Here is an 18,507-nt window from a genome sequence, read left to right as displayed (position 1 = left end):
AGAATGTAAAACCATTAAGAATTGTGTGAATTTGCCATGTGATGGGTGTTTTGTTAATTTAATATGGGGTTTTTGTAATGCAGATCACTATAAGGTAAACTCAGGGGAGAGAATAAACACAGCGGGTTGACTCAATTGTCACAGCTGTTGTTAAAACACCATTAATAAAGATGTGCATTAAGAATTCCTCCAGTTTGATTCTGTGTAGATTAGCAACAATTCATAATTCATTAACCTTGGGTGACTTTACAGTATAGATGAATATTTTATAATTTCAGTTCAGCGCAGCAGCGCGAAGGTCAGCTGCGTGATGTGTCACGACATCACTTCCTCCAGGAGCCCAGGTCCATAGTGACACTCTGTTTCGCAGCTCCTTGTAAAATAGCACATCTTAAGTCCCTTCCATACATCTCAGATCACAAAGTTGTAAAAAAAAACATAGTAACTTACACAAACAAGCCAATAGCATGACAACAGGTTCATTGCACCTACTACCTGCATTGTTTAGCATTCGAGTCACTAAATAAATTGTTAAAAAGAGAGATTTAGCGTTGAACACTGAACTGTCTCACAAAATTAAAAATTGCAGCACGCAAACTGAGCATTACAATAGATATTTGGAAGATGCAGAAGACTACCACGACCATGCACAACATGCTGATACTGCAAAGCATACAGGAGCCAGTCACCTGCATTAGCTCTTTAAATTGCAGAAAGTGCACTCAATTACATCCTATGAACATATGCTGCTCTTTGCCATCATCTGTTCATCAATTACCACATCACTAAATAACTTATACAAGAATTTCTTTTACATGATTTTCTGTTTGATTTAAATTCTACTTAGATAAAGCAGGCAGTAATAGTGAAATGTTATTTGTGGCAGGAACATAGCACTGAACTTCAAGAACACGATGCAACTATAAGGAGCCTTATTTGCATAATAGGGACTTGATACAAATACTTGATTCAAATACTGAAAGCACTATTACAGTACACTGTTTAAACAGATTGCATTTGGTTAGTGAATATGATGCAGGTTTGTGCACCGAAGTGTTGCATGCAAAAGTGGTGGTGTTCAGTAAATTATCCCTGAGACTGGTGTGTGTACAGAGGAGGAGAGACAGAGATTTTGCTTGGTGGCGTGCGAGACTGCAGGGTAGGAGTGTAAGGGGCTTTTTGAGGGGTAATAGATCAATAGAGACACTGAAGTGAGTCTGTGCCCCTATGGCTGCAATAGCACTAAGAGATCGTTTGCACACGAACACACACAGACACACACAGATGTGTGCTCAGGGCAAGCTAGTGGGCTCATCAAATACGAAGACCTATTACATGAGCAATCTATAGGGCCGCCAAAATGACCTGCTGGCTATGAGACACAAAGTATTTAAAATAGCACCCTTGTCAGCAAATATTAAAATCGATCAGCATGTACATTCAATAAGAACCTCACAGAAGTGGCTTTTTATGTGTAAATGACTAGCTGTTGCTTTACACGTCTGACAGTTTATCACTTACAAATTTCACTTTTCAATTTTCTTATGCTTGCAAATATTGATACAGCACAAGAGTCCCGTTCCATCGCTCAATATCTCGCGAACCACAAAACAGACCACATAAACACACTGGACAATGTGAAACGCATGTGACGCATGAAATGCGCACAATCCGCAGACGCATAAATCCACAATCTCACAACAAGCTTACTGCTCAACGACACACACTCATTCATCCTGACCCAAAAACTGAAGACTTAAGACAAATTAGCACCTGCCTATTTAATTACAGCACTGCCTTAATTAAAATCCTAAGGATTAAACACTACTAACAGGCAGAAGTGTTCAAAAATACAAAAACATACTCGCATACCCATACTGTATATAGCACTGTACTACAAATCTATTTTTGTTTCTGAAAAGCAGCTACTTCATAATTTTACATCATACAAATTTTAAGTTGAAAAAACTTACTGATTATCTGCTTTCTGTAAACACCAAATATGAGTAGTACAGCTGTAAGGCAGGTAAAGGAGAGGTAAAGCTAAAAGAAACTTCAGCCAGATGATGAAAACAAATTCTGTAGAGCAAGAATTCGAGGGAAAGATGCCTTATCCCCCAGTATAATTCCTGCTTTAAGTAACTTCAACATGTAAGTGATAATCCATGAGTAAATGTACTTGGATAGTTAGCATGCTAAACTGTGACAGCAGTGACCTGCGCTGTGACAAAACTAACACTGCCTGAAATGTTTAAATGGCAAAACGTGTCAATGATAAACTTTAGTGACAATGCAGCAATGGCCCGAATCGGGCAAGTGACAGTTCTGTCAACTGTCCTGAGCCTTGTTCACGCTTGCCCCGGGCCATCGGGCGCTTCATATTGCCGAGCCCTGCTTTAATATCTTTGTGCAGGCATTTATCAAGCTTTCACTTACAGTAGGTTGGAGCAGAATCTGAAAATGCAGCTTTTGAGGCAAATTTTAGGCAAAAGTGGTTTTGTTCTACGGTTTTTATTATCAAAAAATCTATACGCAGATTTGCAGGTTTAGGGTATCTTTATAGAGAGTTCATTACAAAAACTGCCAATTAACATTTTTTTAAGGTTGACAATATGATTTATTCTGTCCTTCAAATGTTACTGTAATGTTGAAAGAATCCATAAAATTCATACATTTATATGTAGAAGATTAGGAGATTCATACACTGTATTTCAGTGGTTTTCAAACTGGGGGAGCAGATGATGCCGGGGGGGGGGCAGTTTTATAACAATTTTTAAAATACATTAATTCATCATTAATTCATGATTCATTACATTAAGTCATGCAATTAAACCTCATAAAATAGTTCTACATTGTATCATTTGTTAAAGAGCACCAGTTATCTGATTCACGATTTTACATGTTCTTTGGAGATGCGAGTTATCGTCTCCAATGTAAATCTCTTTTTTTGGACTACAACAAACACACGGACTGTAGGCAACAGTTTACTTCCTGGGATTGGTGATGTAGACAAGACCGACATTATCATAATAGACCATTTACGCAAAAACCGGAAATACGTAAACAACGCGTAAACGCAATTCCGGTATAAGCTTTGTTGTTGGTGGAGAAATGGCAGCTAGAGTGTTTCCGACTTTCCTAACTTGTCTACCGAAGTTCACCAGCGCCGATGTGGTGAAGAGTGTGGGTATACACTCGTCCACTAAAGGGAACAAACTGGATAAGGGATATAAATTCTTCCGCGCGGAGTTTATCCACAATTATCAAGGTAAGCTTTAGCTACAAAACCGGCTATAACTCCGTTTACGTTAATTGTAAATCTAGGGGTTGTGAATTTGTAATATAAGATTTAACACATCGCAGTGAATATGTCGTGTGTAAGTTATGTTTAAGTGAGATGACATGAGGTTAACATAACAACCAGTAATTTGGTGTAGCTGCTGTACTAGGTAAATGTTACTAGCAGTCTGCTGCAAAGTTGTGTATTTCTACATGAGATAACATGCAATGTTTCCTTGCTACATGCGGTTTAAGGAACAAATATACTACAGGGACAGGTAGTAGTGAGAGGTAGATGCTTCAGGTCAATGAGAGAGAGTGAGGAGCCTCACAAACTGGAGGTTTTAATATAGACAGAATGCCGGTTGGCAAAAGTTTCCCGTTCTTGCGTGTTCACTCTTCTTGCTGCGGAACTTTTTTTCACTTACTGTTACTATTATATACTATTATTAACTATTATAAAGGTAGGGCTGTTTCTGGTTGGAAGACGAACAGCCTTGAACACTACAGAAACGGCGACTCGTTGACTCTGCTATTTTTCGTATCTGCCGCTACGATAACAGGAAGTTGCCATACACTTTGTTGACGTATTTCCAGTCGAAAAATGCGGAAGTGCGTAAAAGGTCTATTCCTCCCGCTTGGACTCCCAGCCTATAAATTAACTCCTATAAGCAACCAAATCTTTTAAACATGGTAAGGAGCATCACATTTCCGGCTGACATCAGAGGTATTCAGACCAATAGCAGGCCAATCAGGGACAGTTTTGTACAAAATTCTATGTTGAAAATAATGTGTTTTTTAACCATAAATCACACAAACATATTGCATTACATAAAATACAAAAAATAACATTGTTTTTAGCAATGAAATAGGTGCACTTTAATATGTTTTTTTTCAAATTCTAAGTTTGAGATTGTTTTATGTCATGAATTTTCTACATGGGGCGCAAAGGACTGCAATGCTGTATGATGTGCTAATATAACCATATCTAACCATATCTTATCACCAATTTGGATTTTGTGATTTCACCATTTAAGGCGATAGGAGCTGTACATTAATTCCTATTTAGTATGACCTGAGAAAAGGGTCCGGATTTGAACCCACATCCCACATGAGCAAAACACACATTCTAGGCAACCACTCCAAAAAAGTGCACTTTTGGCCTAAAAATTTAAAAGTTGTTTCCCCGTAGCAAATGAGAACAGACGATAATCACAATAACTGGATGCAAACTGAAAACCAATGAGTTAGAGAAGAAAGGAGAAAAAAACAATTTACCTGTTCTGTCATCAGTGGTAATAGAAGCATTAAAATTCAGCGGCATATCTACGACTCGAAATATCTCTTTACCTTTTCTGCACCAAAACCAAACTGCTGCACACTTCAATATCAATATTTTACTGCCTGCTTAATGTGAATTTAATGATACCAATCTCCGATTTAACGTCAGTGTGTTCTGTAATGGAAGGCTCTCAGTGGGAGAGAGCTGGAGAATCGTACAGTAAGATGCAGGAGAAGACGCCAGAACAGAGATACCGTGAACCCGGCAAAGTAATCACATGGTCTTCCCGCTACAAGAGTAAATCAGGCACAATATTTAGAAGTCTGCTGTATGTGAACAAAGCCCAAGAGGTAGTTAAGTCTGGATCTTAATGAGCTAATTAGGTTTGTTTAGGCAGCTTTTACATGCTGCTGGTAATGAGGGAATGAGAGACAAATTTTTATGCCAAAGAGGGGTGAGGGGGGCATGGCAAGAGAGTAGTTCTAGAGACACAGAGTACGGAATACTTAACTTAAAGCTACAGCATTAAACATTCCCAAACATTGCCTGTGCCGTGCCATTCCCAATGAGTCCGACCCGGATTTATATGTTCTTTTAAGTTTGGATGCTCAAGAGTTGTTTTATTAACAATAAAGCAAGAGTCTTAAAATAAAAATAAAAAAGGGATTATCACAATACATTGTCCTTTGTAAAGTATGCTAGAGTTTCTAAAGATGTTCATAATAGTGTACGGTTTCATTTTTTTATATAGGTACAATGCGTGCACCATTAAATTCTGATTTGATAAAAATAGGTCTCTCTGATGTCAAACCTAATAATACAATCCCAAGACTTGTTTCCAACCAATGGCCACAGACGGTTTCATGTCACCTGTGCTCTGATATCCAACACACACACGGAAAGAAAAATTACTAAACCACATGCACATTATACCCGCTGTCCACTCTCACACAAATGCCAAGATGAAAATGACCACATCCTCTACAAAATGTCTCTTTAACTAATATTAAAATATTTATAAAAATACTTATCAGTTTCTGTGTCCTTCACGGTCTAATAAAGGCCTGTAAGACCATCACAAACCAGTGGTGCATAATTAATGAAGCATTCATAAGAACTGTGATCTTAGATGGCTGTGCAGATTCACGTGTGTGCTAAACAGGAAGTCTTATCTTTCATTGCAGCTAACTGTGTGTGCACATACAGTATAGTTTAGATCAGGCATGTAGGGCAGACAAACATGCACACACATTCATTTATCCACAAGCAAGGACACATCCACAGACCCAGAGAAGGTCATCACATACAAAACACACCCAGTTAGGAGGTAAGATCTTTCTCCTCTAACTCTCTGAAGTGCAGGCGAGATAGTTTGCGTGTGATGTGTTTGGGGACAGGGTGTTCAGAGGTTAAACTTGTATTCCTGAAAGTGTTCCCAGCAGAGATTAATCATTTCGGTCCTGGACGCATCATTGCAATCATAAATCATTGGACCTGACCTCTCGGTTCTTTTTCTCTGTGATATTACTGAGGAGCAGAGAGTAGTGAGATTGCTCTCAGTGTGAAGCTTGACACAGATGGTTAGCACCTTACGTGGTGTTCAAAATGCATGTAGCTCAAATCAGGTAAATAGGAAAACAGCCAATGCATACTAACTGTCTACCTGGCAAAAGGCACGTTGTAGGGAGTGGGTCTAGTTTCATGGCTAATACAGAAGTAAGCAAAATGGGTTCCACAAACATTGCTTACTTAAAGTCACCATGAAAATAAAAAAACAACAACTGTAATTTGTTTTGTAATATTGTGTTTTTTTTTTTACAAAATTACTTATCTGTGAAAAAACACAAATCTCCTCCCCTCCTCAAAACGATCTCTCTTTACTTCTGGTCATATGGTATGCAAGTGGGCGGAGTCTGAGAGAAGATACCTCCGATTAGGGCTGTCACTTTTTATTCGATATTGGAATATGCATTCGGACATGACGTGAAATATCCGTATTCGAACTTTAAATAAACCATCCGTTTTTTTAAATGCCATATGTAACGCATTTTTTACAGTAACACCTCGTAATAGGAAGGAGGCTGAGAGTGAGACCGACGATGACAACTGTGCGCAAGAGAGGGAATCAAATTGGACCAACATGAACCTAATGTTCATGTCAAGATAGAATTATAGTTTGTATATAAAATGACATATTAATGTTTATAGTGTTAAATATTATAGCAGAATAAAAGCTTGTGTTAATACGTTCGCATTATGAAATAAGCATGAATGAAGATAATTTTATTATTTTTTACAACGCAATGTAAACTTTATATTAAACAACAACATTTGTCTTGTAAACGTATTTTAAATGATCATGTGCTGACTGTCACGCGTCACATAGACGACAGAGTCAAGTGATATCTGCTTAACTCAGCGGTAAGTTTTATTTCATCTCAAGTATCAAAGGGTTTGTGCTCTCTATCATTGAAAACGGGCGAGCAAACAGCACGCGCAGGGTTAATGTACTCTCCACTTACGGCTCACAAACGCGTGAGATAGGCTATGTATGTGTCCTTGTTGTCAATTAGATTACTTCTCACAAACACACTCAAGCGCGGGATATGTGTGCTTGTCAATGACGGGCATTAAATCCGCAGAATTCCGCAGGGTTTTCTGCCGAAATCTGCGAGCGCGAATTCCGTTTGGGCTCCTATACTCCTGCTGCTGTTTAAGTTGTCACGTTATTGTTTGTAACTGTTCTGAATCGTTTTTTCATATATAAGTTTTGTATTCATAAGTTGATAACCTGCTGTTTCAAACATTAGGCTAAGTAAAAAGGTAATCCAGACAGCCCAGTTTATGACTGTCACTGTTAATAATTTTGTGATTGAATCTCCATTACGGTGGGTTTTTGATGCGCGCCGGGGGGGGGGGAAGATTTTCAAATATATTCGGATACATTGCATGACATTCGAAATCCGTTCGAATTTGATTTTTCTCAAAAGTGACAGCCCTACCTCCGATTAGCAATTAGCAACACGACCCAACTTCAAATGATCCAATCATATCTCAATGGACAAATTCAAATCCAGCCCTGCCTTATTTTATTTCATAAGCTGGTTTCACTTGGATGTACGTCACCACTAGGAAAATTAGACAAACAGATTTGTTATTGTGTTTCACTTCATGAAACAGCACCAAATCAAATAGTTTGATTTTGGTGTAAACTTTCTCAAAAGGTAGCTACACTATGGAACATGTGTGATCTTTAGCAAACTAAGAGACAGAAATTTGCCTAATAATAACACAATTGACACAAATTCTTTGCTATTGTTCTGTCAGCGGCAGCGCTAAAAAGTTGTCCTGTCATTGTCGGGAAATAACAAAGAATTGGGTGATTCTCGCCAAATTAGACTAATAAGGTGTCATGAAACATTTTGATAAAAAAAGTAAATGCAAAGTAAGAGTATCTAAAAAAATTAAAAAAGCTTCAGTGCATGTTATACTATAAACATTTACAGTAAAGAAACATGTGGTATTTGGTGATCATTGGCAAATGTAGAGACAATAATAAGGAATATAAATGTGTCCAAGAAAAAATTTCTCATCCTCCGCAACAATTTTCACTCATTGTTTAAGCCCTCAAGGAACTAACATTTTCAAAATAAAAATTGATTAAAAAGTGATAAAAATTGAAATGTCATAGTACCTAGACAACTTTTTAGTTTTCATTACCAAAACAGGAGTTTGTAAATGCATATATTTAATATAATATCATGTTGCGGTAATGATAATTTTTGATAATGATAATCTTAAAAATCTAAATAATTATAAAGGAAATATTTTTTAAATCCTCTAAAAACAATGGTTATAGTAAGTTCAGACCTTAATCTTATATGTGCAAAAAAAGGCTTCAAGGCCTTTTTAAAAATTCGGATTCTGGACACCTTCTAAATCTGGATTTTGTGAGAATCACCCAATAGTCAATTTAATTTAGCATTGAAATCAACTAAACGCATATCATGTTGCAGTATAATATTATAATACAGTATAATATTTTACATCATACAATCATACAAAAACATATTATCATTAAAAAAAAACTGTAACAAACCCCTTTCACTAACCCCAACATCACAGGGGCAAATTGTACAAAAATGTATGAATGTGGTCATATGAATTCGTACGAATTAGCCACCTCGTATAATATGTACTACTTGCCATGAGATATATTTGTCAATATGCAACAGGTTCAAGTAGGCATATGTTCATGTTGAGCAGCCCAGATGTTAAAGAGAAACAAATAAATAATTAAATGGCTATCTGTGATAGTTTTATTTAATTTTTTTCATTACTTAACATACTGCATGATCAGTATATTACACTGCCTACAGGGAATAATTTTTCATTATCTTCATTTATCTTTTAGTAAATTTAAGAGTGGTATTAACGGCACAGAACAATTAGATCTGTGTTGACTATAATCAGGATAATGATCAGAAAAAACCAAACCTTGAGGGCAAAAATGCCCATAAGATTTTTTTTACCGTTGACCTTGATGATTTATGTAATTTAGTTAATAAAGATAAAACTAAAGTAACAAACATTGTTTTTATTTAATATGTCATCTTTATTTATTAATGTGCCTTAAAGCTAGATAAATTCTGATTAAACACTTAACTAATCAGCAAACATCCATATCTTATAAAGCGCAGACGCCTTATCCCAATCTGTTTATAATGAATATTCACTTATGTCTTTAAACAGAACTATAAAAACAGTTTGAACAAATTAAATCACCCTGTCAGTTTATGTAATCACTTTTGATTTGAGTCTCATGAGATGTTATCTGATCTGAAGCCCTAAAAACTGTCTCTCTCCTTTGATCACATTATCCTTTTTTCAGCATTGTTGTTTGTACTTTGTCTCCTCTTACACACACTCCAAAAAAATTATTGGTCATACAATACATCACAGTGTTGCATAATGCCAATTGGTCAAAACAGTGTTTATTGTCAGCTAAATGTAATATGTCAGTGACTTCTAATTATAAGATAACATTTAACGAATAAAAAAAGTATTTTAATGAAAAATGTATCCTTAAATTGTTGCCTGATACACATGTCTAACAAAGCCCTTTAGCCATAACTACATTCATAATATGCAACAGCCTCTCAAACATTATTGCCTAAATATGACATGAAACAATATGCGATTTTTATATTGTTATTATTAGAGTTAAGGACAAAACCCTGTGGCAGGGCATTGTGGAAGAAATACTCAGCTGTCAGGCACATATATGTAATAACCAGTCCCTCTTGTCCTCTGTTTTTCTACACAAGCACGTACACCAGTACAAGTAGAATTGAATGTGATCCACTATCCCTGAAGCACTGCAAATTAAACCCACAACAAACCACAACAGCACGGGCTACAGGGCTACAGCACTAGATGGGATAATGAAAAGAGACAGAGATAGAGTAAACCATTGAATAAGCGTTAAATCATACCAATAAAATATTGAATAAAAAGTATGAATTTCAAGAAATTATAAATTAATAAATAAACAAATCGGCGTCTGATAAGCATTACAGTCAATGCAACAGAGGTGCATAACTTAAGACTGAACACTATTTGAGTCCCATCAGCCTCACCCTGCCGGAACAGGACAGCCATTGCCAGGAATCACAGGCGGATGATGGTTTTGGGAAGCTCTGTTGTAACTCAGCACCAATGTGTGCCAATGGAGAGGGGTATTAGACAGGGCAGGCACCGGTGACAGATGCCTAGAGGGACCTTCCTCTCTAATACAGGCTGAAGATAGCATCCTGGGCCACAGCCAAATCAGCATTGAGTTTACACTTGCAATGAGACTCCATCAATCAGGAACTCTCTTACTAAGATCTTAAACCCTTGTTTATGTACAACCACACACACACACACGCACACACACACATAAAGAAATGTCTAGTTTATTATCTCTGTGGGGACATTTTATAGACATAATGTTTTTATTACTGTACAAACTGTATATTATCTCTATACACTATCCTCTTCCCCTAACCCAACCCCTAAACCTAACCTCAAAGATTTAAGATTCAATTTTATACTTGCTAGTCGGAGGCAAGACATATTTATAATTTTGGTAGAGGAAAGTTTTCATTAGGGCTGTGAAGGTGGCAGTATTTTACCACCATGAAGGTAATGCACAAACCGTGGTGGTGCGGTTGTTATAGAATGTGTGTGTGTGTGGCAGTATGTGCACGCGCGCATTGATGTATATAGGTTTACATATAATGCATACATATATTTTCAAATATAAAGCGAGGATCACATATTCGTTTCTCATAACGCCAATTTCTATTTCCTCTGGTGGGTGCTTGTCACAACGTCAAGCAATGTTTAGGTATGATTCTGGAGCGCTCAAACACTTTGACAAGAAGGAGAAAAGCGACGCAGTCTCAGTTTTTGCGTGGTTTTAGACGCGAAATCTGAAGCAATGTAGCATATGTGCTTGGCCATTTCAGTAGGTGCTCGAGGATTGCTTGAGAGTGAGTACATCATGGGGCAATTTTGATATTTGGCGTATCACTTTAAGTCACTTTTAGGGCTGCATGGTATTTGAGAAAAATATGATATGCAAGAAATTGCTAAATAATAGGAAAAACTAAATGATTAAGCATGCTGAAAATGATATAATAAACATGTTTCACATTCTTTTTGATCGTTGATCAACTTCCACACGTCAGAGCAAACACAAGCGCTCATTTTCTCTTGGCAAACCTTTGACTTTACATAACCTTCTAAGTATTAAAATTAATGAGCTATTGCAAAATATTGCGATATGCCATGCACACAATTGCACTGGTTCGGGATATTGTGCAGCCCTGTTTTTATTTTTTCATAAAACATTCTTAGAATAAAAAATACTGTTGTGCATCTTGAGACAAAACAATAACACTGACATATTTTAAGATGTCAGTAAGTTATTTTCAGTAAACGGCTCAAACATTTATTTTAGTCTGGGACTAGCCTTAAAGCGGAAGTCCACCCTAAAACAACATTATGCTCCAACACTATATTTCATGCCATATATGTAGTTGATTGTGCTGCCATCAAATGTACTAACTCCATATAAAAAATTAAAGCTTTTAACTGCTACAGTAACGGTGATTTGACGCGTCATCAAATCACCGGAAGAAAAATGCACGACTACATTAATTCTGAATGTTCTAAATGGGGGCGGGTCTTGAGGCGAGATGATTGACAGTAGATGATAACGTTTTTGATTGACAGCTGCACAGGAGCTAACGTTAGCTTGCTTTGCTCGTGTTTATAATAACAACAACATGATAATAACTTTCTACGTAGTATGTTTACCGTAGTTACACAAAACAAGCAACAACTAAGCCAAATGATGTTTTAGATATTTTAACAATTTTACATTACCTGAGTCCGCGGAAAAACTGGGCTGAAAACAGTACTCAAAATCTTCCTGACGAAAGTGCTGGCTGCATATTCAAAGTAGTGTAGTGGTGGGTCAGCTGAGGGTCGCGTTGATGTCAACAATAAAAACTCCCGGTGGCCTGAATTTGTTGTCCTTACATCCACATACTGCACAGGTTCTAGTCATCTTTTATCGAGGGCTTTGGTGATTTCCCCCTCAGAGACGGTTAAAGCGGAGTTACTCTTTGGATGGGTTCGTCTGCCGGCTAACTTCAAGTTGACTTGAGTTGATTTGAGAGCTAGTTGAGCGGTAAAAGAAGTTATTAGGCTTGTTCAACTTCATGTGGCGTTGCAAGAATCGACAGCGGGATGACGTCAAAGTACCGCGAGAGCGATTCGCGAAATCATACGGAGGAGTTTGCTTTTAAATCCCTTTCGCGGAACCTTGACGTCATCCAGCTGTCGGTTCCTGCAGCGCCGCATGAAGTCAAACAAACCTGACGACTGCATCGAACAGTGGTTAGTGGGTGGAGCTAATGACTCAGTTTCGCGCAGTGCATTCTGGTTAATTGTGTCCATTAAAGACCGTTACGAAAATTCCGCTTCAACACACTATCAATCTAATAATCGAAATCGTGCAAATTTATTTATTTTTCCTCATGTATAATGCAAAGTGGACATAAATTACCCGTGATAAACAGGCTAAAATGTCTAGATTGGACTTCCCCTTTAAGGCTTGTCTGTGAAACCAGGCACTACTATCCTCTTACTATGCATTCTGGTATCAATCCCATCATGCTTTGAGCCCTGATTAATGGGCAAATGGAAGTGAGAAGGACTGTTCTTACAAAGTTTCTAACAGTAAGCCTCCAATTTGCTGTAAGGATCTAGGTTGTGGATTTGACACCATAACCTAATTAAACTTTATCAAAGCAACCTGAGCTGCAGCAAGGTAAGCCAAACCTATTCCGGTCTGACTAGTACTGAAAACTATTGTACTGAAAGCTTAGTAATTGGTCACCATTGGTCCAACCTGTCTATAAGAGATATTGCGGAAGGTGATGGTGACAGAATTGCATGACAAATATCATTCACCGGCGCTATGAGGATCTCAGCTGTGTGTGTGTGTGGTTTTAGAGGCATTAGGGTTATTATACTGTACACCCCAACCCAACCCTGTAATCTTTAATCTGCTAAGGGCTGGAATCACTGTCTACATCTGTCAAAATGCTGAACAGAAGAAAGGCCATACACCTAATGTGTCAACACCCAGGTTGCCTTCCACACACACACACACACACACACACACGCACGCACGCACGCACGCACAGACATCAAATAAGCATTCTGCTGACTTACTGAAGGAGGCAGAATTTAAAATCTGGCATCTTATGTCACCTCAGTGGCCAAAACAGGGACCACCACGTATTCATGCATCCCAGCACTCATAACACATCTCGACTGTCCAAACATACACTCCAGCCCCCAACACATAAGCTACCCCTTCCCACCATCTATCTGGTCTCATTCCCAGCTCTCCTTCACACATGGCGGTCCTGGCCGAAGGACGTAGGAGTAGCGGGAGGTAGCTTGATGATAATGATGCAGACACTCCTATAACTGCAAATGGACTACAGCAGCCAAGCTAATACATTCACACGAGCACACACATACAGGCGTAAACCAGAGTTTTGCCTAACAAAGCTAATTGGTTGGACAGGGTCAGGCTTATGTTGTCAGTAATGAAGACTGATGCTGTTGTGTGTCCTCAAATGTTCTGGGTAGAAGCTGGGGATGGTATAAATAAACACTGTCAGCACTAACCCAGATCTAAAGCTATGTGAACACACATAAAAAGAGGGAACCTGCTGTCATAATAATACACACATTTTAGAAAGCTATTGTGGTCCAGTAGCCACGGTAGTGGTAAAAATAACAGTTTACAAAAATCAAAGCTGTAACTTAAAAGATAAGCATGAAAGTAGTCGACGCTTTTAGTCTTCTGGGTATTATCTGGACAGGATTAGTTTTTCCAAACATTTAAGTTTTAAACCATTAACATAAGTCGTCTGTGACATGTACGCATTTAGAAAGTATTTGGATCTCTGTAGTTTTTACTTAGATGGAGTGTCTATTGTTCAGATGTTGGCATTATTAAAGGTCAGGTGCTCTGGATGTGTGCACCATTAAACCTTAAAGCAACACTATGTAGTTTTTTTCCCTTTAAATAATGTCTCTAAAATTATTTCAGTGATAGAACAACTTTTAACTGGACAAATTGTACTGTTGCTGCAACCTGAGCAGCCTCCTAGTTGCTACAAGCACACTCTGAAAGTGGCGGTAGAGGGTAGGAAACACAGCCCCGCCCCTCCCCCTGCCTGCAGAAGAGTGTCTGATACCAGGCACTGTTGCGCTTTTCAACCACAAGGGGGAGCTGCAAGTCATTTTTACATGGAAACTACATAGTGTTGCTTTAAGACTTATATAAGACTTATAGACGGTTTTAGAGGAGGCATGCGCATTGCCGTGGTTACACGCTGGTCCGAAGTTCACTTCCAGTCTGTGCTCGTTTATCGGTCTGGTTAGAGACGACTGACCTCTGGAACAAACAACTAGTGGAAAATAAAAATGTTTCGGTTTCTAAAAACGAGGGGAGACGTGAGCATGAATCTATCCACTGTGCAGATTTGGCACACATTGACATCACATAAGCATTCTACTGACTTGCTGTGCGGATTTGTCAGCCAGGCAAAAATGTTATTATATTTAGCTAACATTGTATATCGTCGCTGTCCGATGAAAACCATGTCCAGGTTCATTTCCGTATACAGTATGCTTTACATATCTAAATGTCCAATGAAAAGTTGTGAAATCATGTCTTCTTCACGCATATCCATTTGGTGTCAAAGCTGTCAATCACGCCGCGTATCTCCCGCCATGTGGAAGCATTTTCCTGAAAAGTAACCGTTTTGGACATACGTGAAGTTTCATCGGGCAGCAATGATATATTAATTTTACACAGTAACATTAGCTCTGTATAATGGTTTATACGCTTTAGCTATGATTTGAACTAAGGTAATATGTAATTTTCTATTTAATTTTTTTGCTTGTTATCAGACAAAACGTCTATAGGGATTATAATTTTACACTGATTTGCATCAATCAAGGAAAGAATGAAATGCTGAGGATCATAGCTGATCCATCCACTACAATAGATGTTATGAGGAGGCTGAGATCGGACCCTCTTTATTGATTTCATTTTCTTGTTATGTCAGATGGGATGCCAGCATTGGAAAGTTAGAAATGTGGTCTAAATCCATAATGGCAGATGAAAAATGTAACTTTAGTCACAGTATTTTAAGAAAGTCAAAACAAATGAGGAGAAGCATTGTGAAAAATAATATATCACATCACAGACATTAATGTCCAAATGGGACTGGATTTCTCAGAGGACCACTGTGTAAGCCAGAAAAACACTAGGTAATTCATTTCGTAATTGTTTTGAGGCTTCACAAGAAAACGAAAACTTGGAATCCCAAGGATGGTTAAGCGGACACGGTACACACACACATTTTTAGTCCACATAAGGTCTTTCAATCATACAGTAAAACAAGAAGACACTAAAATGGACATTCGAACCAGTTGGACATTTGTTGCTGTTTGTCAACATGTCTTTGCACTTAGTGTGAAAAATGAGTCTCCTACAAAGCGAGGCTCCAGGGTACAGTCGGATGCAAACAGAAGGAGTTTACATTCAGCAAAGGTGCTTAGCAAAGCCGGGTTGAACGAAGCATCTGCTCTCATTTTGGAGTTTGTGGAGAGAGCCACGCTGCTCGCGGCCCAAAGAAGGCAATGAGCCAGTGTGTAAGCTTAAGGGGGTTAAGGCCACACAGACCCACTAACCGAGAGAGTGAGTGAGAGTGAGACTGTTAAGTGTGATCGGCTCTTCGCTGCCTGCTTTGCAACGTTAGCAGGATTTACACTGTGCCAACTGGGCCAGTCTGAGGGATTGCATATGACATGCACGGCTGTCCGACATTAAAGCTGTTTAGTGGCTCAGACCATGTGGGCGTAGTGTGTTGACTGAGTTATCTACACATATAGTGTTTACATCCAAATATCCTGTCTGCGGTTTAACACACACATAAACCCGGAACCAAGGTCTGATAATGATGTTTGGCAGGTGCCAAGTGGATTGTGGGATAATCTGTCAAGGTCTCCATCACCTTGAACTGTGTACGCATGCAAGTAATGTACCTGGATGTAATGTACCTACTACACAGTAAGCATAAGAAGTACATGAGAAAGATGCCTAAATATTTAGTATTTATGATACAGCAAGCTAATAATACCTGCATGATGTACTGCTGAGATTTTAAAATGTGTACTGAAAAAAGTGTGTGTTTGTGCGTGCATGTGTGTGTGTGTGTGTGTGTTAAGAGTAAGGGGTTGGGGGGCAACACATTTGCCAGATTGATTGTCTTTATCTGTAAAGAAGACTGAAGAAGATTTGACTCATTTTGCTCAAGCATCACACATTCTCACGTCTTGCCCTAAGCGGATCTCTCTGCTCCGTGTCCATTAGATTTAGGCTCTAATTGAGAGATATGGTACATGAGAGAGGGATTAGATGGAGTAAAGGAACAGGGGAAGATAGAAGGAATGGATGAAAGCCCGAGGCCCAACGGGGAACCTTCATCTCTTGATCTTTCCCATCTATCGTCTGACTGCCTCCCCTTCTATTGCGGCACAGCAATCATATAAGCACATTTACTTACCGACTTTAAACTCCCCATAAAGCATGGAAAAGGAAACATCCTGACAAAAGTTATGTGTAATAAAGTGTAAAACACCTTTGCCATGAGCAGTGGAGTTACTGTACTTCATATTCTTCTTTAGTAACTACAGAAATTGAGAGGAAGACATCCAGGGAGATGAAAGAGAGGGATTTTTTAACTTAAAATGAGTTTGAAGTCAATGCTAAACGCCATTTTTCTTTTTACAGAACACAGCATTAACATTTATTTAACATATGTGATTACTAAAAAAAATAAGTTATATGTATTTGGAGCAACCTGATGATAAATAGCCTACTGTACACAATTAAAGATTTTTTTTGCATAACTATTAGCTCAGTATGCTGTAGTGGTGCAGCTGGACAGATAACACTAATAGGGAGCCTGAGCCTTGCGTGTCGTTCCTGACCTTATTGAGCACATAGCCTTAGATTAATTGTAGTTTCAGTATTGCTATTCCTGTGTTTTTCGGCTGACATGACTTTGTGCGTAGCTATGAAAAGGGAAATAACAAGTGCATGATCAGACGATTCACATGGACAGTGATGGTATGCGGCTCCCATTAACTGCCCAGTTCAAGGTTGCCTCGAATATTTTTGCAAAATACATCTATAAAACCCACACAAACTAAACGCTATACTCGGAAGATACATGCAAACCAAAAAATTGTCACCGCAACCCATTTTTACACCGGCATGCCATTAAATCGCCAAAACTAATGAGGAGGATATGGATGATGAAACCAGCGCGACAGATCCACGGTACCAGCACTAAGAACAGACAGCAGGGTCTTTTAAATTAAAATGATTTGTTATTAAGCTTCCGCCGTTGTTTTTCTAGCATTCGTACAAGTGTTGGAAAACACAGCGTGATGCGCAAAGCGCGCAGTGTTTGGCATAGAAATGTAAGATCTTACCTGCGCTGAACAGCCTGTTCATTTCCCGAAGGAAACTTTTATGTCCCTCCAAACGCCAACCCGACGAATCTGTACTTTTCTACAGGTAAATGAAATTCCTTTAAACGTATCGCACTTAAAAGAAACAGATAACGCATAAAAGCGTAATACAGCGCTGAAGGAAAAGTCAGTGAGACGGCGGTGTCCGTTGGGATCCGATTGTTTCAAATGCGCACTCGTTAAAGCGCGGCAAGATCGCGAGGCTCTACAACCGTTCGCTTTGATTAAAGGCAAACAGAGGCACGCGCTGAATGCGCACAGCGGGCTGTTGGAGATTGGACGCTACCATTCACAGCAAGAGAGTCAGGGAGAACTCTGACCGCATCCGCGTGCTTACAGATACACACGAGTGAAAGCTCAACACATCTGTACAAACGGATACATATTCGCGTTGACGTGAGTTACCGGTTGACAGATAGCACGTGAATCGAGTTGCTATGCTGCTTTTATTTTTTTGACGGGCTCTTGCCTCAGGTGAATGCCCCGCACGCGGCTGCACCTGCCTGAGATGTGAGGAGAATTAAAATCAGCTCTTTTTCTCATCCAGATCTAACATGAATGTCTCTAAATCTCACATTTGGAATTATTAAAATGCAATTAGCTATTTTGTTTTAGTTTTGGCCGGTTGATGTATCATTTAGAAGTGTACACAGAGCGGAATGCTGCATTGCCACAAATTTTACTCACATGGTAGGTTATCTCAGATGTTGTCTAATACAGCATAACATTTTGCCTATTAAATGCTAATGCTATTTACTGTAAGC

General features: G+C 38.7%; 1 protein-coding gene across 2 annotated transcripts in view; it reads right to left on the bottom strand.

Annotated features, from left to right (window-relative positions):
* tenm2a (teneurin transmembrane protein 2a) overlaps window positions 1–17,961 on the bottom strand; it is a 369,158-nt gene extending 351,197 nt beyond the window's left edge. For both annotated transcript variants that reach the window (XM_065271749.2, XM_065271750.2), the window contains exon 1: window positions 17,705–17,961. The gene's annotated coding sequence lies outside the window, so the exon portion shown is untranslated. The remainder of the gene's footprint in view (window positions 1–17,704) is intronic.
* Window positions 17,962–18,507: the final 546 nt, after the last annotated feature.

Source organism: Paramisgurnus dabryanus, chromosome 16 (assembly GCF_030506205.2).
Source record: "Paramisgurnus dabryanus chromosome 16, PD_genome_1.1, whole genome shotgun sequence".
Taxonomy (NCBI): Eukaryota; Metazoa; Chordata; class Actinopteri; order Cypriniformes; family Cobitidae; genus Paramisgurnus; species Paramisgurnus dabryanus.
The sequence above is the reverse complement of the archived record's forward strand: the minus strand, read 5'-3'. Positions and strand labels throughout refer to the sequence as shown.